The 27,787-nt window shown below is 36.9% G+C and overlaps 1 pseudogene; it reads left to right on the top strand.

The window, feature by feature from the left end:
- Positions 1–27,787, top strand: part of LOC120533932 — a 60,627-nt pseudogene that overhangs the window by 31,252 nt on the left and 1,588 nt on the right.

Below are 27,787 nucleotides of genomic sequence, written 5' to 3'. Positions count from 1 at the left end.
TTGAATACAACAGAATGTCAAACAAAAGCACAGGAGATATAATATATAAGGGTTGGCAAGTCCTATTATTTGAGAGATTTCTTTGAGGCACAGCTATTCATGAAATTGTTAATTTTAAATAAGAAAAACAATTTCCTTCTTATATTTTAGATTATTATAATGATAAAATATATCAGGTTTTGGACACTCTATAGAAAACACATATATAAATGACTATATCGTTCCGATCTTCAATCTTTAAGGTGTTTTAAGAATACATTGAGATGTATTGAATATCATATTATGGGTCAAAATAATCAAGTTAGGATGGTATGGTGGCGCAGTGGGTAGCACTGCGGCCTCGCAGTTAGGAGTCCTGGGTTCACTTCCCGGGTTCTTCCTGTGTGGAGTTTGCATATTCTCCTCGTGTCTGTGTGGGTTTCCTCCCACAGCCCAAAGACATGCAGTTTAGGTGCATTGGCAATTCTGAATTATCCCTAGTGTGTGTGCGTGTGTGCACCCTGCCTGGGGTTTGTTTCCTGCCTTGCGCCCTGTGTTGGCTGGGATTGGCTCCAGCAGACCCCAGTGACCCTGCAGTTAGGACATAGCGGGATGGGTAATGGATGGATGGTTGGATAATCAAGTTAACAATTTAAGTCCATATTGCCCAACTCTAAATAAATTTACACCCCTTTCCTACTGCTTGTGGGACTAAATCCGATTCAGACAGGTGTCTTGAATGTGATGCCCTTGTTTGAATGCTTCAGTCGGGAATGTCTGGAAATTTACTCTCCCCAACTGTATATTCTGAGGGTAATCTGGCATTACAACATAGCACAAGTTCTATGTTACAGTGCAATTTTTACAAGTTTTCTGTCCACAGGTTATAGATATGGCAGTAATAACTGGGCTGAGGAGTAACTACAATAATTCTTTTTCTTCTTCTTTTTCCTTTCCATCATGATCTAATGTAATCATAGATGTCCTGCATTGAAAACAATGTCAATTAGCACAACAACCAGCATGCCATTGGTGTTTATGGTGACCTATTAATAATAATAATAATAATAATAACGCATTTTATTTATAGGGCACATAAAAAGTTTAAACAAAGGCAAGGCAAGAAAAAACAGACATCAAACAACAATAACATTAGCATTCTTGTTAATAAGCTTTCTTAAATGGAAAAGTCTTCAGCTGTTTTTTAAAACAGCCCACACTTTGCTGTGTTCTTATGCTCTCTGGTGGCTCTCAAAGGCTAGGTCACCCATTGTACGAAGTTTGGTCACTGGGGGTTCATGGGGTTTAAGGCAGTAGGTATTTGCAAAATGGAGGTTTCTTGCAGTGGATTGTAGTATAAGGAGTTCCTTCAGATATTGTGGAGCATTTCTATGGATACACTGGTGAGTAAACAAAAAGAGATTGTATTCGATACAGAGGTGAATAGGGAGCCAATGAAGTGACCGAAGGATTGGTGAAATGTGTGCATATTTCCTCACTCTCATCAGGATTCTTGCAGCACTATTCTGAATTTGTTGGAGCTTTTGAAGGCTATTGTTGGGGATCCTGATGAGGAGTACATTACAATAATCAAGCCTAGATGAAGCAAAGACATGAACCAGCTTTTCAGCATCACAGAGGGAGAGGTAGGGACGGAGTTTGGTTATGTTTTGGAGATGAAGGAATGCAATTTTACAAAGGTGATGGACATTTGTATCAAAAGACAGATGGGAGTCTAACTTGACACCCAGATTTGTAACATAAGGGGAGAAGGTAATGGTACGGTCAGAAAAGGAAATACAATTTACAGAGGAACGAGGTTGATAGGGAGTGCCAATTAAAAGAGCTTCAGTTTTAGTGCTGTTCAGCTTGAGGAAGTTCTTGGACATCCAGGCCTCAATCTCATCCAAGCAAGAGGAAAGAGTTGATGGAGGTGTAAGAGAAGTTGAATCTAGTCTCACATAGAGCTACGTATCATTGGCATAACAGTGGAATGAAACTCCATGCTTGCGGATGATGTGGCCCAGGGGTAGCATATAGATATTAAAAAGGGTCGGCCCAAGGACTGATCCTTGTGGGACCCCACAGGTGACAGTGTGGGTATGAGATTTTGCACCCCCCAGGGCCACAGCAATGCCATATAGTCCAATTATATAGTAAAGACGATGAAGAAGAATAGTATGATCTACTGTATCAAATGCAGCTGTGAGGTCCAGGAGGATAAGGAGTGATGGAGAGACCTGGTCAGTAGCTATCAGGAGGTCATTGGTGACTCTGACCAGGGCTGTCTCTGTACTGTGAGAAGTTCGGAAACCAGATTGAAATTTTTCAAAACGATTGATTTTTTTGAGGTGATCCTGAACCTATCAGGTTGCACATGCCTGACAAATTAGTTTGTCCACACATGGCACTTTCAGGTTAGATACCTATCATTACTCAAATTCAATTGCTTGCAAAATCAATTTTGAACAGTCCAACAAAAATCAGATATGAGCCAAAAGTCACAATTGAGTCACTTTTAGCTGCATGGTGAATATAACATAAGAGCATGGCTTGGTCAAGGTATCCATTACCCCAGTACTAATTCCAATAGAACACAAGCACTTGGTCATAAGGACTGCCAAACTTTTCATCTAAAAAATAAATGATGTTTTTTTACCTGATGAACAATGTAACAGTCCTTAGCCGCAGTGTAAATGCTGAAATCAATGGGCCATCTTTACTCTTTCAGTCTAAACACTTACTCTGAATATATTGTCAACCATCTTAAAGCTCAACGCCAACTCTGTGAAAAATAATCCCTGTTTGTTAACAATAACTCTTAGTAATGACAGTGATTAAATTGTAATGCCTAACTGAACATGTTCATAATTTAATTTACCTTTTTGTTCTTGTTTTTAAGCCTAAATGTTTGGTTTGTATCAGTGGAACCCATTCTGTTAAAATTGATGGTTCGATTGCTGACGTCCTTGCTGATATAGAAGTGTGAGTTACAGTATATTTAAAATTTTATCCTATATTAAATTTTTGTGAGAGACATTGGGATATTGGTTTTATTAAAGAATGATTTTAAAAAACATATTTAATCATTGAATATTTAATGGAAAGGTTTACTCTTTTGCTGTTAACTATATCAGGTTCATATAACCATTTGTTAAAATTAATACAGATAAAATATCAAGTATGGGAGTATGCCTGCAGTGGACCTTTGCCCAATCCAAGGTGTTCTCTCACTTAATGGTTACTGTCTGAGTAGACACCAGCTCCCCACAACATATTTATTCACTCAATATCTAATGGTAAGATACTTTTCTGCTGTACTAATATCAGTTGCATATAATCTTATTTGTTAAAATGTCCACAGATAAAATATCTATACAAACATAAGTATGACTGTATGCCTAAACACACTGCTTCCCACAACTCTAAACTGAACAAGTAGAGTAGAAAAGAGAAAATGGATGTATGGACTCTGACATAGTCATCAGATTAGTGTAGAATTAATGTAGAAGGCTGTTAATGTTAATATCTTAAATTCATTTTAGTGGTAAGTACTTTTATGAAGTGTTGATTTCCTGATCTTAATCTAAGTCATTTACCAGGTGTAAATGTGTAAAAGAACAAATATAATATCAATGGCTTTATGATTCAGTATAGAAAACTAACCTTCAGTATTAGAAGCAGCACATACCAGTCTCTGTATTTGCTTCATAACCTCTGTACAATGAATAAAAGAACAGTGATAAACTGTAGCCCCGTAGAGTGCCCATACTTTAGGCAAGGAACTTAAGAGAAGTTGTCATTCAGCTTCAACAACTGCTTTCTGTCAGAGAAAATAAAAAATATGATCTTTTAACGATTTGCTATATTGTGAAGAAATTTTACATCAAGCCCTTGAATGGTAACAGTGGCAAGACACACATTTGATTGTTTCAGTTTAGTCTGCTGTTCAGTTTTGCTTTCAGTTTGAAAACTTGCTTAGAATAGTTTTCCTTAGTGCAAAAGTGAGGGGTCATCATCAGACACAATATGTTTCACTTTCTTGTCTGTAATTAACTGAAGGACTTCCTAAACACTTCTACTGCCATTTGTGCTTATTTGACTTTCTAACCATTCTGTTATACCATTATACAGTGACTATGCCATCTGTGGAAAAAAACACAAAACACAGCCAGTGGGAAACCTAAATTAATTTAATAAAAACAGCCTTGTAAATCAGACTTTTTTATTGTTATCAGCGGGGAACATTTTAAAACATTACACAATAAAAATGAATCACATTCTTGTTTTAGAATTGTTGACAAGATTTGTTGTCAAAGGCTAAAGACATTACATAAGAGCCAAAATTAAAGTGCCAAATTGCACACACTCGGAACAAACATAATTAAATTTGGTATTGAACAAATACCTTTTCAAATTGTCTTTTTTTAATTCTGAAAACCATTAAAGGTAAACCACCTGCTTACAAACTCATTACTGAATAATGATGTCAAAGTATTAGCAAAAAGTTTCATAATATAGAATTTAGACAGTGCTTCCTATAAGAATAATAAAAGCCCTGTGAAAATCATATTGTAAATAATACATCTGACTAGGGCGGCACGGTGGCACAGTGGTAGCGCTGCTGCCTCGCAGTAAGGAGACCTGGGTTCACTTCCTGCATGGAGTTCCTCCCGTGTCTGCGTGGGTTTCCTCTGGGTGTTCTGGTTTCCTCCCACAGTCCAAAGACATGCAGGTTAGGTGCATTGGCGATCCTAAATTGTCCTGTGTGTGTGTGTCCTGTGGTGGGCTGGTGCCACGCCCAGGATTTGTTCTGGCCTTGCACCCTGTGTTGGCTGGGATTTTCTCCAGCAGACCACTGTGACCCTGTGTTAGGATATAGAGGGTTGGATAATGACTGACATCTGACTATATTTTTTATCCATGTTTATTACTAAATTTGATCCGTTCATTAAGGAAGAGCAGTTTTCACAGCAAAAGTAATAACATCCTGCTTAATGAATTGGAGAAGTGTAGAATGAAGCTGATCTCACAACTTTACAGGACAGAGACATGAAAGCACAATGCAATAAAGAGACTATTAGGCACACACATGCATGTATTTATTTTATTTCTCTATTGTGATAGTTTTACAAATGTTGTTTGGTGTAAGACACTATGATTGGTGTGAACTGCTTTTAATCAGTCCTCTTGCAAATGAACATAGAGCTGATCACTTTTTTTATTGTTGCTTTAACATTTGCAGTTATTTTAATTTAATGACAAGATGACCAGTTCTGAGGACTGTTACTTTCAACTGTATTCAGCATATTAACGTCACTTTGGGCCAATTTGCTGATGATCCATTAATAATTTCTGTCTTTTTCTATGCTATTAATGTGCTATCAGAGTCCTGATTGTCTTGAAAGTACGTAAAACACAAGAGAATATAATGCCCAGTGTAGGTAAACATCTACGTCATATGTGTTTTCTTTTCTTTTAGTGTGGGCCTAGGTACTTTTGTAAATGAGGTGATAATGATACTGTAAATGGAGATCATTTTCATTTAAAATGCAGTTTTTAAATGAAGATGTATTAGTGTGTACATAGCCTAAGTTTCTATGTTGTGGAATATAAACAGCTCCAGTGACAATGGAGGCAAATTCTCTCAGCAAATAAAAAGATCTGCATTTAATGATGAGATTTTCTAACTCTAGAGAGCAATGTTTTTTAAAGTATCTTGGACTCTAAACACTGTTATTGGTAAACAGTAGATACCTCTACCTCTAAGCATAAGTGAATAATTTGCCACTGTTGAACTAAACCCCTTACGACTTAAGGCAAAATCAAACCTTTTGGCTGATTTGATTTTATTACGGTGAGTAAGAGATTCGTAGGGGATGACAGACTGAAATGGCTATCATAGGAGTGTATAGCGACTGATCCAGACCTGCTAAAATTATGTAATATAAGTGAACTTGCTGGGAACATTTGCATAATTTTACATTTTAACATGCTGCGAGAATTGAATAGGATATACAAAAGGTCAGGATAGCTCCAACATAGCTATTGTTCTTTGCAGGATCTTCAATGTGATACCTCTTTATTGTGCAAATGGGAATAATATGGTACTGTATCTGTGTTCCAGTGCCCTTCCCTAGTCAACTGTTTTGTACCTAATGTACCATGAGCTGAGAGTGTGAGTCTCTAGTCCCTACAATGTAAGTGGTGAATTTGTAACTCCAAATGTTCTGGTGTATTGCTGTGATGGGCTGGCTTCCATTCATGGCTGGTTCTTATCTTAAGCTCATAAAAAGGGAAGTACTTAAAACTGAAGGTTCAATATATAGATTTTTTTAAGGCAGTTAAAGAAAGGTATTTTTATTTTTTACTACTTTTAATTCATTTTCAGTGTATAGATTTTTGTTTTTAAAAGTAGTAAAATAAGGATGTTTTTTATTTATTTTTAATATTTTATGTTTGTACAGTTGAAGTCTTAAAAATGTGTATGTACTGAAAATGTCTATTTTCTTTCTAATATGTACATTATGAATCATCCTAATATATTTACAGAAATGCTGGAAAAACAAAGATTGATGAAAATAATCACCTCATTTGGAAAGATTTTAATCTTCATAGACTTGCTGATCCAAGTAACAAAGTTAAAGTAAGTTAAATTATTTTTGTGTGTGCCTTTTGTATGTTTGAGAAGGCACCCAAATCTGTCAACAAATTATCATAAGTTTCTTTAGTAAAAAATTACATTTATCTGTTTTCCACAAAATATAACAAAGAACAACAGCTTTGACATGAATAATAGAATGCTTAACTACTTGCTTGCTTTAAGCCTGATATTTTTGTGAATACTATAATTTTGCCAGTATGTAAATTATACATTGACGAGAGAATGATTACAATCAAATAGCTTTCTACTGATCTCTTTGAATATGTTGCAATTGCTATGCTTTAGAGTTAAAACAGAGCTGTAGCAGGTGACAGATTAAATAATTTACATTAAGAATTATAATTGTGACTATTTAGACTTTTAAAATCTATGCTTCAATTTAAATGTTTATATTTCAAATATTTGATGAAACTGTTCTTGTTTATTGTGTACTTCTACTACTAAATAATTACATTTCTTATGAATGCCCCAAATTACCCCAAATTAGCATTTGACACTAAATCAGACTTTTTTTCTTTAATGCATTTTTAGCACTGCAGTTTCCATTTAGCATTGCATGATTGCAAACATAATTGGCAAAGTGGGCATTGTACTACCCAATCGCCACAGCATGTCACATAGCTGATGCAAATGTCTGTACTCCATATAATGGGATTTTTTTTTAACTTGAGAACTGTATTTAAACCTGAAATAAAAGGTAGATGCATGTGAAATTTGTACATAAAATTGCCTAAACCTATGTGCATTAAAAACATACAGGAAATGCACCTGAATTGAATTGTGTCTGTTACTTCATTTTTCCAAAGACAAGTATAAATTATGACCAAAATAAACTTTTCAAACGACAAGAATTATTTTAGCTATTAACTAATAATTTTATAATACAGAGATTAAAATGCAAGTGCCACATTCTAATCTCATTAAGTTCTTTTAATGCTGTTTATTTTTTATGTTACTGCAGTTTACAGTATTTAGTTGGAAATCCTGCTGAGTGCTTAAAATGTCCACCAGTTTGCAATTAGCTCACTGATTCCCATTGCTGCTGGCACTTGCTCCCTTTATCCATGAACTGAATAAGTGGCTTAAAATATGGACGGATAGATAAACAATGTAATTTAAGAGATTGCTGTTTTTCACAAGCTATCTACATTAATATCTTAAATACCATGGGGTAATGCATTTTATATGTGGTGGTTATTTACTAAATTGCTGAAAAGTTTTCATTTACTTTAGGATACTTTAACTAGACCTTTAGATTAGATTAGATACAACTTATTTTTCCCCAGTGAAATTTTGGCTTTTTGCAGAAACTCTTTAAATAGATAAATGCATAAATAAGTAGATAAGTAAGTAAATACATAAATAAATACACACACACACACACATTGGTCTAAACGAAGAAGAAAATTAAAAAGCAAGAAAACTTCTGCCATGGCAGACACATGGAGGCATTATGCAGACATATTGCTGTTGGCATAAAGGAGCCCCAGTAGTGTTTCTTGACACACTTCTGCTGAATAATTCTTTGGCTGAAAGTCTTCAGTGTTGGTGTGTCATAGAGAGGATTTGCATCATTGTTCATAATGGCACTCAGTTTTTTTTTTTCTTTTTAATTCTCTCTTTCACTGCTACCTCCAGGTGGGTCCTATAGCTGAGCCTGCTCTTTTTATTAGCTTATTGATTCGGCTTGGCCTTTCTTGAAGTGATGTTACCAGCTCAGCACACCGTAGCGTAGAAAATTATACTGGCCATCACAGAGTTGTAGATGATGTGAAGAATGTCACGTCCCACTTTAAATGAAAGCAGTTTCTTAAGGAAAAAAATAGAGTTATTGTGTTCTGAGATCAATCCAACATTTCATTAATGTGTATGTGTGTACTTGTATGATTACCAATTTATTTTTAGTCAGGGTAGGCAGTGTCCTAAACCTAAGCTGGTAGAGTCAAGCACAAGAAACATGGAGAATATTAACATACATGATTACTCTAATTGGGACAGTTTAGATTTGCCAATTGCACATCTTTGAGAAAATATGAGGAAGACTGGGGTATCCAGAGAAAGCCCATATAGAGTTGTAATGAATATATAAGCCCTACACAGACAATAATTGTGTATGATTGTCTAACAGAGTACACTGGATCTGTGAGGCTGCAACAACAGCCATTATACTATACTTTTTTTGAATTTTTGTTGAATATGAAAGTTACCTAAAGTATCCAACTGCTGTGCTACTTAATGCATGTTTAAATGCAGTAACTATGTAATACTTCTAGTGCAGCAGTTTAAGGTTAAAATTGCTTTTATTGAAAACACATGTATTTTCATGCATTTTATTTTTCTTTGTTCAGCCTATTTATTATTGCAACATGTTAAAACAAATTATTTCAATGTCATGTGAATTATTTTACCAGAATTAACAAGGAATGTGGCTGTAAAGTATAGAGTGAAGTAAAAAAACAGTATGGATTAAATAAGCAAGAGACTGATAACGTGGCATATCAGTTAGAACACTACCACTAAAGGAAGTGGATGGGTGCACCTTGAATTAGCCACAATTTTCCTTCTCCATATAATTTAAAATGGCAAAATTACAGGTGAAATCTGAATTACCACTTAAATATAAGTCTATGTGAATGTTATGCATGGAACATATGCAGAAAGCCCATAGGGTTATTAGCTACACAAGCAGTTATCAGTACTAATGTCAATATGCTGCTAAACACTTTTAAACTAAATTCATACATGTTTTATATACTGCTCAAAAGAATTAAAGAAACACTTTTTAATCAGAGTATAGCATAAAGTCAATGAAACTTATGGGATATTAATCAGGTCAGTTAAGTAGCAGAGGGGGTTGTTAATCAGTTTCAGCTGCTGTGGTGTTAATGAAATTAACAACAGATGCACTAGAGGGGCAACAATGAGATGACCCCCAAAACAGGAATGGTTTAACAGGTGGAGGCCACTGACATTTTTCCCTCCTCATCATTTCTGACTGTTTCTTCACTAGTTTTGCATTTGGCTACAGTCAGTGTCACTACTGGAAGCATGAGGCGATACCTGGACCCTACAGAGGTTGCACAGGTAGTCCAACTTCTCCAGGATGGCACATCAATACGTGTCATTGCCAGAAGGTTTGCTGTGTCTCCCTGCACAGTCTCAAGGGCATGGAGGAGATTCTAGGAGACAGGCAGTTACTCTAGGAGAGCTGGAGAGGGCCATAGAAGGTCCATAACCCATCAGCAGGACCAGTATCTGCTCCTTTGGGCAAGGAGGAACAGGATGAGCACTGCCAGAGCCCTACAAAATGACCTCCAGCAGGCCACTGGTGTGAATGTCTCTGACCAAACAACCAGAAAGACTTCATGAGGGTGACCCAAGGGCCCCATGTCCTCTGATGGGCCCTGAGCTCACTGCCCAGCAGCATGCAGCTCGATTGGCATTCGCCATAGAATACCAGAATTGGCAGATGCACCACTGGTGCCCTGTGCTTTTTGCAGATGAGAGCAGGTTCACCCTGAGCACGTGACAGAAGTGAAAGGGTCTGGAGAAGCCATGGAGAACATTATGCTGCCTGTAACATCATTCAGCATGAGCAGTTTGGTGGTGGGTTAATGATTGTCTGGGGAGGCATATCCATGGAGGGTCACACAGACCGCTACAGGCTTGACAAAGGCACCTTGGCTGCCATTAGGTATCAGGATGAAATCCTTGGACCCATTGTCAGACCCTATGCTGGTACAGTGGCTCCTGGTGCACAACAATTCCTGGCCTCATGTGGTGAGAGTATGCAGGCAGTTCCTGGAGGATGAAGGAATTGATACCATTGACTGGCCACCACACTTTCCTGACCTAAATCCAATAGAACACCTCTGGGACATTATGTTTTGGTCCATCCAATGCCACCAGGTTGCACCTCAGACTGTCTAGGAGCTCAGTGATGCCCTGGTCCAGATCTGGGAGGAGATCCCCCACAACACCATCTATCATCTCATTACAAGCATGCACCGATGTTGTCAGGCATGTATACAAGAACACAGGGGCCATACAAAGTGCTGCGTACAATTTTGAGTTGCTGCAATTAAATTTTGGCAAAATGGACTAGCCTGCCACATAATTTTTTCACTCTGATTTTTGGGGCGTCTTTGAATTCAGGGCTCTGTAGGTTGATCATTTTCATTTCCATCAAACGATGTGGCATCCTTTCGTTCCTAACATATTACCCAGTCTATATCAGTGTAGATATCCAGGAGGATTTCTTTTTCCCATTGAGATCTGATGTGTTTTCAAAGTGTTCCTTTAATTTTTTTGAGCAGTTTATTACAAAGAATATTCTCAACTAGGCGTTTTCCAATCAGGTTTTTTAAGGTCGATACCAATCACTTTTCATGTTTCTTGATCAGGCAATTTTGATTTCAATTTTTTTTCAATTTTAAATTGCACTGCAATTTTTTTTGCTGTTAAAATATACACTTACTACAGTATATTTATACAGATGTGTTTTATTCTTCTGTGTATCAGCTACATATTCATAATTCTTAAAGTGTAATTGTAAAATATGGATTACCATTTTAATAATGCAGTGCTTGTTTCTTCCCAAAGCTGTATGACACACAGCAACAAATAATAAACACAGTACAAATTATTTAAAAAAAGCTGCAAATATATTGTTGTTTGTCACAAAGACACAAGACTAACATGCTTAACAGGTTTATAAGTAAAAGAAATATTTAGTTTTTTGCTGTTAAGCTAACAAGCTTATTGTTCACTAAGCAGCAGTTTCCAATTCATCTTTACCTTTATTATTTCCAACTAAAAATGTAAGGTGTTGCACTTAAAACAAGCTTGCTGTCCAAACTCGCATGGTATCTATTTTAATTTAACAGACAAAATAAAAAGGTCTGAATTCATTAAAGTAGCTTTTCTTGCCATTTGTCTAATTGTACAGGATGGTTTCTCCAATGACTTTTTCTCAGCTTATTACTCCACTTAATAACTTTAAATGTAAAGGCTAATATTACAACCGTCTCTCAATCCCTGGTAAAACAAGCCTGGACTTTCTGTTTTTTGTTTACACTGTAGGAAATCTGCTGCTAAAAAAAAAAACAAAGCCCTCGCTCAACTACCATAATACCTTATGTTAAGGAGCACTGCTACTAAATTAATGTAAAACTTAGAAAAACAAGGACTAAAAAATCTTTTTTTGTGGTTTTGAAGCCAATTTAACAATCACAGATTGAGTAATTTCTAGTGAAAATTAGCCCTCTTACTGTGTGTGGTGTTTATTGGGGAGATAACATATGCTTAAAACTACTTATTCTCCATTTTCCAATTAATGAAATTATTAACCTTTTTAGATACTGTATTAGCTATTTCTGTTCATTAGGTTTTTGGTTCCTTTTTTGAAGTGTTCCCATGCATGGGTATGTTACACTCTCCCAAGTCTGGAAAAGAACGAATAATAACAGAAACCCTGACTTTTTTTTAATGTATTTGTATTGTGTTAGTATTATTTTGTCAGCATTTAATTTTATGAAATTTTTCATTTCATACTTTATATGTTATTATATGTTAAACATTTAATATTTTGATCAAAATGTATAAAGAGATAGATAAAACTACACTGAACAAAACAGATGCATAATGCTATTGGGACACAGTCAATAAATTCATCCTTTCTTTTTCTAGATGGGAAATATTAAGTGTCCCCTTTTGTTGATTGCTGGTGATGATGATCAAAATTGGATTGCTGTTGAATCTGCTAGAGATGTGAGAATATATTTTATTTCACTTACTTATGCATGTTGTGTATAAATGTATATTTATTTTCATTAAATACATTAGTATTTAATTTATCAGTCAGTAATAGTTGTAATGATCCAGTTTGAAAATTTGAAATGTTAATTTTGAAATAGATAAATACAATAAATATAACAAACTATTTAACAACTTTTTACACCACAAGACACTTGACTATTAGATATCTATATTACACAATGCCTAATTTCACATATTAATGGTAACATATACATTAAACCTTGTCTGGTTGTACTCTCCTCAGGGGCAAACAGATGCAGAGTATGAAATGTGTAACTAGAGGTAACATTTTCAAAAAGCACTTGTTATAAAATTTTAAAAACTTATTTGACACTTTCACATATTTAAGAGCTTAATACCTTATTCTCATCTCATCTTCTCATCCGCTTTTCATGTTGGAGGTTGCTGTGGCATGGGGCCAAGCAGATCAGACCAGACTTCTCAGTCCCCAGTTACAGATTCCAGCTGTTCCTAGGGAATTCCCAAGCGTTTCTAATCCAGTTGAGATATATAACCCCTCCAGCGTGTCCTGAGTCTACTACAGGGTCTCCGCCTGGTGGAATGTGCCTGGAACAGCTCTACCTAAACCACCTCAAACTGATCATCTCGATCTAGAAGAGTAGTGACTCTACTCTGAAGCTCTCCCGAATGGCTAATCTGCTCACCCTATCAGTACATTATTACATTTGCTGATCCACTGTACCAAACTGTAGCATTGCTACTACCTGATTTAAGGTGATTGGACCTGTGCAGAAATATAAATATGTGCACTATATATAGTTTTCTGCACATTCTACACATTTACATGATAAGCACAACTAAGGTGATATATTTGAAAAGGAAAACAATGTTGGAGAATAAGAGTCTTATCATTCTTCTACATGCCATTTTTGCTGTTGGAGGAAAATGCTAGTGAAAAGCTAGAAGCACAAATTTTGTTACCCTTATTGTCTTAACTGAACACTAGATGAGTCCACTTGCAGGACAGAGAGAGATATACCAAGCAAATAATAAGGAAAAAGCCCCTTTCTTTATTAATTTGTTTGTTGATATTTTTGTGTTGCTAACTTATCATTAACAAGCTCAATCTTCTCAATTTTATCCATGGGAAATGTAAAATAACAAATCTAAGAGTCACAAAATGGCTGTTTTTTGGGAAAGTAATTGGCAACAAATTAGTCTCTTTGCTGTTTGCTGAGTAGTCTGTTCAGGTTTTAAATAGATGTATATACATCTGAATATAGAGTTTTTACCTGTAATATACTTCAAAACCAGATCTAATGTTTTAGCCTTATAAAGAATCTATACTAATAAAAGGCAAATTCCTTACTTACTCACTGACTCACTCATCACTAATTCTCCAACTTCCTGTGTAGGTAGAAGGCTGAAATTTGGCAGGCTCATTCCTTACAGGTTACTTACAAAAGTTAAGCAGGTTTCATTTCGAAATTCTACGCATAACCGTCATAACTGAATCCTACTTACTTACATATATACGTCCATAGCCTGCAGCTCGGTCGCCATGTGAAGTGGAGTTGCATCCCCCATCCCCACGCCTCCCATGTAATTGGCTGCCTGCCCATATAAGGCCATCCGTCGCTCCAGTCTCTTCATTCCCTTCCTTGCTTCGCCATGGTATTCATGTCTCCTTGCTGATAACTGCAGCCTTTTTATTTAATCCACAGCTTCTCCGCTGTTTTATTGTGCTGATAACTGCAGCCTTTTTATTTAATCCACAGATTCTCTGCTGTTTTATTGTTCGCTTATTATGCTTATAATTATTATGTAGGTATTTTAGACTAGTTTACGTTGTTCAGGTATCCATTTCTTTTACTGTTACAACCGTACCCCATTAACATATCTATCGAGGTGATCACTATCGATCAAAGAACTGTCATTTACCGAGTGGTTTCCATGCCCGGAAATGCCGCCTGCCTCTTACATTCTCTGTGTTACATATTGCATGGCCATATCAGGCTCAATCTTGATATCCAGAGGAACATTGTGTCTTATGTATTGAATGACTGGGACAGGTTCAAGGTGTGGACTGATGACGGTACAGGAGATAATTATACTACACAGGACCACTATAAGAGTGAAATGCTTAAGCCCTTCACCTATGCTTCTGTATGTGAGTTGATGGCTGCTGCTGAATTATTCAGTTGTCGTTTTCAAGTGCACTGAAATGGCCAAATGTTTTACACCTTTGGAGAACCGCCAATTAAACATCTTAGATTCACAGGTGACGATTTGAGTAGTGGACACTTTGATGTTTATGAATGTTTCAACTCTCAAAAGCTGGATGCGAAGTTATTGATGAAGCCGGTTGTATGCTTACAACGCTTGACAGATGCCGAATGTCACTTCAACACAACAAGTCCTGCAAATACTAACGTAATTGAAACAAACCATGAAACTCAAACCGATTATGACAGCAGCAATCCAAGCTGTGAGAAAACAGTAAAAAGGAGGCGTATCAGACGTGGTATATTTTCTGATGCAGCTAGATGGACTCAACTTTGTGACGCTGCCGCCAAATACTTGAAGAAAAATCCACAAGTTAATAGACACGCTGTCGCTAAATACTCGCAGGCAAATCCACAAGTTCATAGAGATGCTGTCGCTAAATACTTGCAGGCAAACCAACAAGTTCATAGAGACGCTATCGCTAAATACTCACAGGCAAATCCACAACTTAATAGAGACTCTGCCGCTAAATACTCTCAGGCAATTCCACAAGTTCATAGACACGCTGCCGCTAAATATTTGCAGGCAAATCCACAAGTTAATTCCAGGAATGCCTGTTAAACATCTTAGATTCACGAGTAGCGATTTGGGTAGTGAACACTTTGATGAATGAAACCTGTTATCTTTACAACGGTTGACAAACACAGAATGTAACTTGAACACAACACGTCCTCCAAATACAAACCTGATTGAAAGAATAAATAATGATAATTAAATCCTTGATGACAGTAACACTCATAACAGTGACAAAACAATTACATTGACAATCATGTTACGTTATTTTTAAAATGTTTCCTTTTCTTTTTCATAACTTTTTAACACACTACTTCTCTGCTGCGAAGCGCGAGTATTTTGCTAGTAATTTCTAAAAGAATGAATGCAAACTGAAGATGTCAGTTTCTGAAATTTTCTTGCAGTGATACAATTACTTTTTGTAGTTTAACTTATAGTATTTTTGTGTAGTAGTTGTTACTCCTAGCCTATGGGAGGTTATAAAACCAATCCCACCATGTTTAAAAAATATTTAGCACACTGAAACTAATTTTTTTTTATTTTATAGTTAATACAACCTTAACCAAAAAAAAAATAACTTGCTGTATATGACATTGGCATTGCATAATCTTCGTTTTCATCATCTTTCAGTTACTCCCATTAGGTGTCACCATAGAGGATCTTCTGTTTCCATATTTTCTTGTCCTCTGCATCTTGTTCTGTCACACCCACCACCTGCATGTCCTCTCTCACCACATCCATAAACCACTTCTTAGGCATTCCTCTCTTCTTCCTGCCTGGCAGCTACATCCCTAGTATCCTTCTTCCAGTATACCCAGCATCTCTCCTTTGCATAAGTCCAAACCAAAGCAATCTCTTCAAACCATCCAGCCTGAGCTAACCCTCTAATTTACTCATTTCTAATCCTGTCCATCCTCATTATACCCAATGTAAATCTTAGCATCCTTATCAGAATCAGAATATCTTTATTGTCATTGTAACAAATACAATGAAATTAGGTGCAGTCCCTGCGGGGTCAAAATATAAATAAATAAAATTACAAAAGGATAGGAAAGGATAAGAAGAAATGAGAAATGAGGTAGAACACAAACATTCAACATAAGACCTTAATTGCAAATGAAACACTATTGTACAAGATGTCATCTATTGCACTGCTTCATTGGAGGTGATTAGGTGGCATTCAGTGCCCTAATACTAATAGCAACAGGGTAGAAACTGTTATTCAGTCTATTAGTCTTTGTTTTGATGCTCCTATATCTTTTGCCTGATGGAAACAGTTGGAACATGTCATGAGCAGGGTGTGAGGAGTCTTTTAATATGTTTTCCGCTTTCCTGAGGCAGCGAGAATTGTGCAGTTCATCCAGAGAGGTTAAAGAACAGCTGATGATCTGCTGAGTTGCCTTTACGATCCGCTGAAGTGTTTTCCTCTGCACTGTTGTGCAGCTGGAAAACCACACGCAGAGGCAGTAGCACAGGATACTCTCAATAGAGCAGCGATAGCAGCACACCAGCAGTTTTTGGGGGATGTTATTTTTCCTGAGGACTCTCAGGAAATAAAGTCTCTGCTGAGCCTTCTTCATCAGCTCAGCTGTGTTCACATCCCAGGACAGGTCTTCCATGATGTGGATTCCGAGGAAGCAGAAGTCTGACAACCTCTCCACACAGTCTCCTCTGATGTAGAGTGGCTTGGTGTCCGTTTTCTTTTTCCTGAAGTCCACAATGAGCTCCTTGGTGTTAATTGTGTTCAGGAGCAGGTTGTTGTCAGTGCACCATGCTGTCAGCCACTCCACTTCCTCCGCAGAGATGAGCCCCACCACAGTGGTGTTGTCTGCAAATTTGACGATGGTGTTGCTGTGGTGGGCAGGGGCGCAGTCATGTGTGTACAGCATGAAGAGCAGGGGGCTCAGCACACAAATGAATGACATAAACACAAATACAATACTATACAATACAACATTTATTTATATAGCACATTTTCATACAAATAATGTAGCTCAAAGTGCTTTACATAATGAAGAATAGAAAAACAAAAGACATAGTAGGAAATTAAAATAAGTCAACATTAAATAACATAGAATAAGAGTAGGGTCCGATGGCCAGGGAGAACAGAAAAAACAAAGAAACTCCAGATGGCTGGAGAAAAAAATAAAATCTGCAGGGATTCCAGACCATGAGACTGTCCAGTCCCCTCTGGGCTTTCTACCTCACATAAATGAAACAGTCCTCTTTGTATTTAGGGTTCTCACGGAAGGACTTGATGATGATGGTCATGCAGACTTCTGGCTTTTAGTCCATCAATGTTGGAGCATCATGATGCTTTGAGTAGATGTTGGTAGTGCAGGCCGCCACCACACAGAAACCGGAAAAAGAAACAGAAGAGAGAGTAGGGGCCAGTATGGATTTTAGAGCCACCATGAATAGTTTTTAAAATTAATTGAACATACAGAATATCAGGATTAAATTAAAGTGAAGTTATGAGAAGGCCATGTTAAAGTAATATGTTTTCAGCAGTGTTTTAAATTGCTCTACTGTATCAGCCTGGCAAATTCCTATTGGCAGGCTATTCCAGATTTTAGGTGCATAACAGCAGAAGGCTGCCTCACCGCTTCTTTTAAGTTTTGCTCTTGGAATTCTAAGCAGACACTCATTTGAGGATCTAAGGTTACGATTTGGAATGTAAGTAGGTTGTAAGACACTCTGATATATAAGATGGGGCGAGATTATTTAAGGCTTTATAAACGATAAGCAGAATTTTAAAGTTAATTCTGAAAGACACAGGTAACCAGTGTAGTGACATCAAAACTGGAGAAATGTGCTCGGATTTTCTTTTCCTAGTTAGGATTCTAGCAGCTGCATTCTGCACTCGTTGCAAACGATTTATGTCTTTTTTGGGTAGTCCTGAGAGGAGTGCGTTACAGTAATCTAGTCAACTGAAAACAAAAGCGTGAAATAATTTCTCAGCATCTTTCAGTGATATAAGAGGTCTAACTTTACTTATGTTTCTTAAGTGAAAAAATGCTGTCCTAGTGATCTGATGAATATGCAATTTAAAAGTCAGGTTGCAGTCAACAGTTACCCTTAAGTTTTTTACTTCCATCTTGACTTTTAATCCAGATGCATCAAGTTTATTTCTGATAACCTCATTGTATCCATTATTGCCAATCACTAAAATTTCAGTTTTCTCTTTATTTAGCTTGAGAAAATTACTATTCATCCATTCAGAAATACAAATAAGACATTGTGTTAGTGAATCGAGAGAGTCTGAGTCATCTGGTGCTATTGATTAGTACAGCTGTGTGTCATCAGCATAGCTGTGGTAGCTCACGTTGTAACCTGAGATAATCTGACCTAACGGAAGCATGTAGATTGAGAATAACAGCGGACCCAGGATAGAGCCTTGTGGAACACCATATCGGATATCATGTGTCTTTGAGTTGTAATTACCACAACTAACAAAGAATTTTCTCTCTGCCAGGTAGGATTCAAACCAATTTAAGACTGTGCCAGAGAGGCCCACCCATTGACTAAGGCGATTTCTAAGAATGTTGTGATCAATGGTATCAAATGCAGCACTCAGATCTAGGAGGATGAGAACAGATAAATGGCCTCTGTCTGCATTTATCCGCAAGTCATTTACTACTTTAACAAGTGCAGTTTCTGTGCTGTGATTTGTTCTAAAACCGGACTGAAATTTATCAAGAATAGCATGTTTATTGAGGTGGTCATTTAACAGCATAATGACTGCCTTCTCTAGAATTTTACTTAAGAAGGGGAGGTTAGAGATGGGTCAAAAATTTTCAAAAGCAAAGGGATAAAGATTATTTTTCTTGAGCAGAGGTTTAACTACAGCAGTCTTAAGACAGTCTGGGAAGACCCCGTATTTAATGACGAATTTACTATGTCAAGAATATTATCAATTAGCAAGCCCGATATTTCTTTGAAAAAACGTGTTGGTATTGGGTCAAGGACACAGGTGGAGGGCTTCAGTTGCGAGATTATTTTATGTAGATCAGGTAAATGTATCCTGGTGAAAGAATTTAATTTGTTTATAACTGAGTACTGGGGCTCAGGAGGATCCGCAGTGTTGGGGAGATATACCATGTTATCTCTAATATCATAAATTTTTTGACTGAAAAATACGGCAATAGCCTCACAGGTTTTACTGGAAATATTTTGGAAGCATTCCTTTGTGTTACCTGGGTTTAGCAGATGATCAATCGTAGAAAATAAGACTCTGGGATTACTAGCATTGTTATTTATAATCTTAGAGAAATAGCAGCGCCAGTCAAGACGGACTGTGTTATTGTATTCTGTTATTTTAACCTTCAATATCTCACAGTGGATAATCAGTTTAGTTTTCCTCCATTTATGCTCAGCTCTATGACATGTTCTCTTAAAATCAGACACTCTTTGGGTGTTCCATGGTATAACAATGCTAGAAGATTTTTTAACTGTCTTTTCAGGTGCAACTATATCAACAGCATCTCTCACTTTAGTATTAAATCTTTCCACCTTACTATTTACATTAGCCTTGCTATTATAGTTGGCACTATAAACGGACTGATTGCTTAGAATGTTTGTAAGTTTTAAAGCTGCTGAAGAGTCAAAGAAGCGTTTTTTAACAATATGCTTCTAATGAATGTTTTCTATCATTATTTCTATATTAAATAGTAGAAGAAAATGGTCTGATAAACCAATATCAATGACCTTCTTTACATCAACTTTTAGTCCTTTGGTAATTACTAAGTGACATAACCATCATGCAAGTTTCAGACCAATATGATGTGTCTTTTCCTAGTGTTGCCATTTTAATAGCTAGCAGTGTGTTTCTTCTCCTGGAACTCACTATTACACTGAATTTTATTCAGCAGAGGTTGTTCTGTTTAAGGTACCATCTGTAAAACATAGCCTCTTTTTGGAAATCTCTTTATTCTTCATTCTCTCTCTGCAAAACTCTGGAAATCCTATTTCTTTAATGTAGCCTTATTAACAGATACTCCAGGTACAATATAGAGAAGTGGTAATCTGTTGTATATTTGATGGGAAGCTAGTTGGTGGGGTGGGAGGGCATGGGGGGTTTGGGAGGCACACAGTGCTACCAATCTTAATCCCTAATTCATCCATTCCAAAATTCTTCTCTGTGTTTTTGTGCTCACTGTGTATCCTTCAGTCTGTTAGGAACTGGTTTCACAGGGTGATTTTCAGAGGACTTGCCATGGTGGGGTCTGTTGTTGTTTACTGTATCTGCTATTTTTGTATGTTTTTTCTTATTAAAATCAAATAAAAAATATTTAAAAAACTAATAATTTAGTTCTTTACCCAAGTGAGTTGCAGAGAGCTATGACTGAGTCATATAGATGTCACACTACACAATTGTCAAAAATAAGTGTGCTTTGCCACTGTTTAAACTTACGACAACAACTTGGATTTTTTTAAAGATTATGTAAATAAAGATTATAACCCAGCTACAGTGGATGTACAAGCCAGTGTGTTTCTTCGAGCCAGTCCCAAGCCTGAATAAATGGGGAGGGCTGCGTCAGGAAGGGCAAAATTTTCCCAGATCAAAATGCGGACAACAATACAGATTTCCATACCGGAACGGTCAAGGCCCAGGTTAACAACAGATGCCAGCAGTACTGTTACCAACAGGATGTTGGAGGAAATTGGGCTACTGTTGGTCTGAAGAAGGAGAAGAATGAAGTTAGGAACTTTGAATGTTGGCATTATGACTGGTAAGGAGAGAGAGTTAGCTGATGTGATGGAGAGAAGGAAGGATGATATAATGTGCATGCAAAAGACTAAATGGAAGGGGAGTAAGGCCAGCTGGATCGGAGACGGATTCAAATTGTTCTGTATGCAGGGGAAGAGAAATAGGGTAGGGGTTATCCTGAAGTAACAGTATGTTAAGAGTGTTTTAGATTTGAATCAAGTGCCAGACAGAGTGATGATTATGAAGCTGGAAATTGAAGGTATGATGATGAATGTTGTTAGTGCATATGCTCCGCAAGTTGGGTATGCAATAGATGAGAAAGATGATTTCTGGAGTGAGTTGGATGAAGTGATGGACAGTGTACCAAAGGGACAAAGAGTGGTGATTAGAGTGGGTTTCAATGGACATGTTGGTGACAGGAACAGAGATGAGGAGTTGATGGGTAGGTATCGTGTCAAAGAGAGGAATGATGAAGGTCACAAGATAGTGGATTTTGCAAAAAGGATGGACATGGCTGTGGTGAATACGAATTTTAAGAAGAGGGAGGAACATAGGGTGACTTCCAAGAGTGGAGGAAAATGTACACAGGTAGATTATATCCTCTGCAGAAGGGTCAGCCCGAAGGTGATTGAAGACTGCATAGTGGTGGCAGGGGAAAGTGTAGCTAGGCAGCATAGGATGGTGGTCTATAGCAGTGATTCCCAACCACTGTGCCGCGGCACATTAGTGTGCCGTGAGAGATCATCAAGTGTACCTTGGAAAATTATTCAATTTCACTTAATTGGTATGAAAATGATTATTTATTTACTGCAAATAATTTGTCTTTGTTCGTCTATGGGACAGTGATAGGCAGAACAATTAAATACTCTTAATCTGTGTATCTACCTGTTGCCACTTAAACAGTAGAATTAGTGATGCTTCGGCTGTGACATTTTTGTTTGGTGGTGTGCCGTGGGATTTTTCTAATGTAAAATATGTGCCATGGCTCAAAAAAGGTTGGGAAACACTGGTCTATAGGATGATGTTGGAGATCAAGAAGAGGAGGAGAGTGAGTACAGAGCCAATGATGAAATGGTGGAAGTTGAAAAAGGAAAACTGCAAAGTTGAGTTCAGGGAGGAGGCAAGACAGCCACTGGGTGGCAATGAAGAGTTACCAAACAGCTGGGCAACTACAGCAGAAGTAGTAAGGGTGACAGCAAGAAGGGTGCTTGGCGTGACAATTGGACAGAGGAAGGAGGATAAGGAAACCTGGTGGTGGAATGGGAAAATACAGAAGAGTATACAGTGGAAGAGGTTGGCAAAGGACGGTAGTGAGACCACCTATGTTATTTGGGTTGAAGATGGTGGCACTGACCAAACAACAGGAGACAGAGCTGGAGGTGACAGAGTTAAAGATGGTAAGATTTGCATTGGGTGTGACAAGGATGAATAGGATTAGGAATGAGTACATTAGAGGGTCAGCTCAGGTTGAACTGTTTAGAGACAAAGTCAGAGAGGCGAGATTGCATTGGTTTGGACATGTGCAGAGGAGAGATGCTGGATATTGGGAAAAGGATGCTAAGCATAGAACTGCCAGGCAAGCAGTAAAGATGAAGCCTTAAGAGAAGGTTTGTCAATGTGGTGAGAGAGGACATGCAGGTGAAGGGTGTGACAGAGCAAGATGCAGAGGACAGGAAGATAGGGAAAAATATGATCCGCTGTGGCAACCCCTAATGGGAGCAGCTAAAAGAAGAGGAAGAACATGTAAATGAAGGCTACAGCTGCAAATCATAAGAAAGGTAATGCAGTGTGAGATTGGTCTTACAAGAACATGTCTGGTGGGCTGCGATGTATTATCACATCTGTATTTCTAAGATATAGCTGGCAACATTTAGGCAAAACATTATTGGGATAGATGAAGAAAAATCTCAAAGTAAACCTGAGATCAAGATAAACACTTTAAATGTGTTTAGAACTACTGTAGTCGTAGTGTGAAGAAAATAGGTTACTGCTACCCATAATTCAGGCTAATTAAGTTGAATAATGAGATTGCTTAAATTTGAAGGAATTTATTTAGGTCCATCTTCTTGCTCTTTATCTGGAATAGTGATGATGTTCTGTATAGTGTTTTGTTTCTTTCTTTTATTTTTGCTTCACTACAAAAATGCTTTTTCTGTGCAGTGCTGGAAAAGTTAGTGCTACACTGTACAGTGTGACATCATCTTACAGTTTGATAGTAATTAAAGCTTAATCTTAATTTACAGAATTTTTCAGTTTTGAGAAAGAATACAACAGAACAACAAAACCTGCAAACACTGTTGGTCATTAGATTCTTGCTTTGCTCAGCAGTGTACGAAATCTTTAATGCAGTTTTTCCCATAAGCGTTTTTTTACTTTCAGATGGAGAATATGATGAAGGCAGCTGGAAATGAACATCTGTTGACTACACTAATTTATCCTAAAGCTGGGCATCTTATAGAACCTCCCTACAGTCCCCATACTCGTTTCAGCCAATTATATTTTTTTTGGTAAAAAACAAAAAGGTAAGAGTAAATTATGTTTAAAATTAGTTTGCAAATTCAAATAAAACATAATTACTACATAAAGAGTTTAGCAGTGTTCATGTAGCATGATAAAATTAAAAAAATCTTTCTATAAACATTTTTTGTTACAATTAAGTATTTGTTTTCAATGCTGTATTCAAACTTAGCAGTAGTAGAGTAGCTTTCTGCACCAAACAATGCTACTTTTAGGTAAGCTCCCTTTTTTTAAATTTACAAAAAGAAAAAGAAACACATTCTCAGTGTGAGTCTCTGGGAGACTAATTTCACATGCTGGGCACCATTGTCAGAGTCTAAGGACAGGCCAAGGGGGCCTTCAAAGACAAGGGACATACTGTACTCCTAAAATAAGTCTGAAATAAAGGGTGTTTTTTCCTCAATTTCGTATGGGCACAGTTAATGTAAATATGTTAATAATAAACAAATTAGGCAGAAGATGAAACAGTGGTAACACTATCACCTCATAGTAAAGAGACCATGGATTGTGCCCTAGGTGCTGCCTGCTTAGAATTTACACATGGGTACATTTGAGTTTACTCTGGTTTTCTCCCACAGTCCAAAGACATGCAGGCCCCTGATGTGTGTGTGTGTGTGTGTTCACCCTCCAATAGGCTGGCAGGGATTGTTCTTTCCTGCACACATTGCTTGATGGAATAGGTGCCAGCATAAACTGGTTTAGATAATGGATGAATCAACAAATACTACTGTATAATATGTACTGCCAAAAGCTGGTCTCTCTTGTATGTCACCTATATTTAATATAAATAGAAAAAAACTCTGTACAATTTCAATTACAGATTAATTTGCTGTTTCAGATTTAGCTTGATATGTAATTTTAACTTGTATATTTTGTATACTGTATTGTCTTCTTTTACAAATCTGATAGCCATTCCTGTTGGCAAACAGATTCTCAATGGTTAGCACGAGAAATTTAAATGATAGTGTAAGAGTGGCAGGTGCTTATGCCTGCGGTCTGAGTAAATCTCCATCACACATACCACTGTGACAAAATATCTAAAAAACAAAAATGTGGCATATGTCTATTTGATGAGGTAAATTATTAACAGAAAATGTTCCAGTTTTCAAATCAGTTAAAAAAAGTCTCACCCAAATGTTACACTATGCAGAAATTTTCTAACTTAAAATGAGAAAATGCCCATTTTGCCACAACTAAAACACTTAGACAAGTCAACTTTAAAAAGCAGTGTCTTAAATGTTAACTGTGTTTGGGTACATTTTCTTAATTTTGTACTTTAAAATGTGTTAATGTAAGTAAAACTAATTTCATATTGTAAATTTATATTACAAACACTTTCCATTTGACATGAGATGTAATGTAAATATGTAGTGGTACAGTTACTCATTTGGTGCTATGTTGCCAGAGATCAGTGTTGTATATCCATTGACAGAACTAGCAATACTGCAGATTCTTTTTATTTTTTTTAAACATGTGCAGAATGCAAATCTGGCAGTGTTTCTCAACCTTTATGAGTTTGGGACAATTTTTACCTTTTTAAGTTCACTGAAGACCCATATATGATTGAGATAGAGGAGAAAAATATTGTGCAGCACTATTTGTGGATTTAATGGGAGGGGTTAGTTTCAGCACATCTCAGTAGCTGAAACAGTTGGCAACATTCTTACTATAGGCATTTGGCCACCTACCCCATTGTCCATTATAAAGAAAAAAAGCACCAGAGGGTTGGGATAAGGTAATCCTTCTTTGAAATGCATCTGCAAAAATGTGCAAGAAATCCAATGATTTCTAAGTACTGTAACATGGACCTTAAAGTAATAGTAGTGAATCTCTCTTCCCAAGCTACTGTTATAATTGAGCTAGCCTAGAGCAGAGTAAAATTACAACTGCATGAATTTAAGTTAATAACAAATGCATGCCAACATTTTTTCAGTTGCTATTGTGTTTTTAATAACAGGCAAATAAGCAGGAACCAAGAAGCAGCATATCAGCAAAACCAAAAACCTAAGTCCAACAAAACTTAAGGCATTTATTCTATATAAGATCTGTAGAAATATTAAAGTTTAATCTCTTTTTGAATTTTTAGACCTTCATTCAATCCCATTTATTGATGTAAAATAAAACTATAAAATGCAAAACGTTTGACATGGGATAAAGTAACACAAAAAGATTTCAGACTAAAGCATAATAAAACACTGAGAAATTATAATGTGAACCATAGATAAAAATCAATGAGCTTGTGCATGACTATATCATTACCTGTGATAAAATGGCCTCCTGCACTAATACCCACTGTTAGGTGGCGCCATCTGAAGCCAGGGAAAATGCCAGTAACTGAAATTATAATTAACATACAACTGCAATCAAGGTAGTTGACAAACCTAGTTTTAAAACTACTTCTTAAACAGCCCACTGCAAACAAAATGAAACAAATCAACTTCTGTACCTGCCAAGCTGCCTATTAAAAGCTAAAATGTTTCATAAATACTATTTTGGTAAAGGTAGAATGGTTTTACTATGTACAGACAAGAACCGTAACCTTTACGTTCTTCACCCGTCTTAAGCGTATATTGAGCAAATGTTAGGTTGACCTTTTCTTTTGTCAGTAACAACACAGTAAGCTACACTACATCAACCACTAATATGCATATGGTAGAAAACACCAGTGAATTAAAAAAATAAGATAAACTACAACTGTCAAAGGGGTTGTCATAGATAGACAGATGGAAAGATATCACTGAGGGTAATGAAAGTGAAGATGCAACATCATCTGTGAACATAACAATGTGAGAAAAAATCAACGACATGAGTATGTTGGCATAAAGATTACTCCTGGCCCAAGTTAATAGGAGAAAATACAACAAACACCTCTGTAGGAAATAGCAGTTTTTGTGGTGCTCACCTCTCATAAATGAAGAGTAAATCCAGGGATGACAAAAAGTGCAGGAGAACGCATTTGAAGACAGCACCACGGGCAAAATATCTGTAATATTTCTGATTGTGATATTTAATTTTTTGCACAAATAAGTATGCAAATTAGCATGAAAGACTTTTTAATTAAACATCCATCCATCCATCCATCCATTTTCCAACCTGTTGAATCCGAACACAGGGTCACGGGGGTCTGCTGGAGCCAATCCCAGGCAACACAGGGCGCAAGGCAGGAACCAATCCCGGGCAGGGCGCCAACCCACCGCAGGACACACCCACCCACATCTACACACCAAGCACACACTTATTAAACATCTTGCAAATTTAAATATGTATCAATTTTTACAGTGAAAATGATGATAAAAGGAAACGTAAATGTTCACAACAAAATTTTTTATACAACATCAAACCACAGTACAAACAGATCCCTTGAATACAAAGTTATAAAAATCCAAAAAAAAAGACTTTGCAATTGGAAACTTACCTGGATTTCTTAAAGTGACAAACATTTATTGTTTTCGCATGGTGTAGTGGCTATATAAAAAAAAACCTCTGTAAGTGGAACCATGGAGCTTGTTGGACCACGGACAGTGAACTGCACAAACATTGGTTGAAGTTAAATTTGATAGACAACTTCAGATTTTTGATAAATGAACAAGTGAGTTTTTGATTGATGTGCACTAGCAACAACATGAGTCACTGAAAAAGAATTTGATTGAAAGCTATCCCACCCCCCTAGATCTGCCCATAATGTCTTTGGTCTGCAGCAATACCCTTCTCCCTCTCCCTGGTGCCTTAAGCTAGGAGTGTGTGATATGTATCTTGTTTTAATGGTGAGCAAGCTAAAATTATCGAGTATGTCACTCACTTTGCAAAAACCACAAAAAACATGCCTTGAGAGTCTACACATTCACTGTCTCACGTAACCTAACAGGATAGACTACTGCGTTTGTACGGTCAGCACACCAGAAATACAGAGACCCATTGATGTCAGGCAAAAAAAAAAAAAGCATTCAAATTAATTATATCATTTGTTTGAATAGATTATTTTTATTTCCGTAAAAACGATATGCCGATCAGGTGCATTTTATTTTGCAAGCCATCTTGGTTATGGACCTCAATTCCAAAGCACTTTTTTCTTTCTTTACATAAAAGCCTTACACAGATCCCCACCTCCTTGCCCCGCTCCATTCTGCCCCAACTCATATATAAAGTATGTACAATAATGACAACAATGTTAAAGTAATGATAAATAGTAACAGAGACACTCTACCTGCCCATAAATCCCAACCAGGGCTTTCAGCACTAGAGGAAATGCTGTAACCTTTAACTGTGCTGCTCTGAAGTCAGATGCTGTGAACAGACTGGTGTTTCTGTCACACAACTTTAAGTTTCCTCAGTAGAATTTT

Source organism: Polypterus senegalus, chromosome 8 (genome assembly GCF_016835505.1).
Source record: "Polypterus senegalus isolate Bchr_013 chromosome 8, ASM1683550v1, whole genome shotgun sequence".
In the NCBI taxonomy this organism is placed as follows: domain Eukaryota; kingdom Metazoa; phylum Chordata; class Cladistia; order Polypteriformes; family Polypteridae; genus Polypterus; species Polypterus senegalus.
This window is presented reverse-complemented; position numbering and strand designations above follow the sequence as displayed.